This window comes from Nicotiana tabacum, chromosome 23, assembly GCF_000715075.1.
Source record: "Nicotiana tabacum cultivar K326 chromosome 23, ASM71507v2, whole genome shotgun sequence".
Lineage (NCBI taxonomy): Eukaryota > Viridiplantae > Streptophyta > Magnoliopsida > Solanales > Solanaceae > Nicotiana > Nicotiana tabacum.
The window spans coordinates 57,688,605-57,690,178 of NC_134102.1; the positions used below are offsets into that span (position 1 = coordinate 57,688,605).

General features: G+C 38.4%; 1 pseudogene; it reads left to right on the forward strand.

Annotated features, from left to right (window-relative positions):
* The first annotated feature begins 468 nt into the window (after window positions 1-468).
* Window positions 469-1,227, forward strand: LOC107776849 (uncharacterized; annotated as a pseudogene).
* The last annotated feature ends 347 nt before the right edge of the window (window positions 1,228-1,574 follow it).

Below are 1,574 nucleotides of genomic sequence, written 5' to 3' on the forward strand. Positions count from 1 at the left end.
CAATAATCAAGACCAAGTCACATCATAAATGTGTACAGATCTCAGTCCACGACAAATGCTAATGGAACATTGCCAATGCTTGTGTGCATAGCTTCTTCGGATGTTTATATTGCTATCAACTTCCCTTCTTTTATCGTTTGATGGGAACTTATTTCTTCCGGAAGCAGAGAAAAGATTTCCAGTTAGATATAGACATGAATGCCTGAAAAATGTTAAGGGCGTTAAAGACTAAGTATTCTACAAAGAATTAGTCACTAATCAACTGCACAAATTTTTTATATTGTCAATCTTTGTCTTAAGTACTAAATTCCAACTCTATACTAGGAAACCTTGTAGATATCTTCAGTGTAGCTAGGGTTTTTTGTCTTTATGTTCCCCACTCATGAGCCCATTCTCTATTTAACCCTTTATCATCATTTGTTCCACATCATAACTCTATCACCTACATTTTAAATATTATTTGGTATCATGGCTGCTGAACTTGGGATTCTATCTCAGGAACAGCAAAAACAACAACAGTCGCCACTACAACCACCATTAGACCCTAGCTCTGTCACTGGTTATTGGATGTGGAACACTAAATAATCAACCCGTATAACAGTTCAAGATGACGACAACTCATGGGAAGTAAGAGCATTTGAGGAAGACACGGGCAATGCCATGGGCACCACTTGGCCACCAAGGGCGTATACTTGCACCTTTTGTCGGAGAGAATTTCGGTCAGCCCAAGCCCTAGGTGGACAGATGAATGTGCACCGTCGCGACCGTGCTAGGCTCCACCAAGCTCCACCACTAGCTTCCAATAGCAACCACACTTCTTCCCACAATGCTAATTCAACCCTCCTAAGTCCAACTCAAGAATTTGTTACAAATGGTGGACTTTGTCTTCTATACTCCTTGCCTAACCCTAATGGTCCTGTCTTCAATCCCACATCAACAAAATCTTGTATGAATAATAATTTACCCTCTACTTTTCTCTCTATCTCTCCCTTCCCCACAAATAATTTGATGTCTCCTTACCCTCCTCCTCCATCTTTAAGCTTCCTAATAAATAGGCCTTCTCCAATCAACACATCATTTAACATAAGTGAACCTTTAACATCTAACACTAGTAATGATAACAATCATGATTATGGTAGCAGCAAGAGGGATTCAGCCATTGAAGAAGAGCTTGATCTTGAACTTTGACTAGGATGGGGATCATCATCAACAACATCCTGTCCATGACAGCCCAAAATGAAATTTTACACAAGCATGACATTTGTGGTTAATTTCATAGACTTAATTTCTGTGAGAATTTCCTTTGTTTTCCTTTTTCTTTGTCTTAAATGGATTGATTAATTCGTTATGTGTGAATTTCCTGTTGAAGTTGAGAGAAAAGGCAATAAGAGAGCAGTTTGTAAATTTAAAGAAATGAAGGGCTAAGTGTGGTATTAAATAATTATATTAATGATCAAAAGGAAGTTATTGCTATTAGCTAGAATTGGAGTGCGAGCTAGACTATAAAAGAGCTTTGCAGTGCAGTGTCATTTTCTAGTTGCTGATTTCTGAGGACAACACAGTGTGCACATATA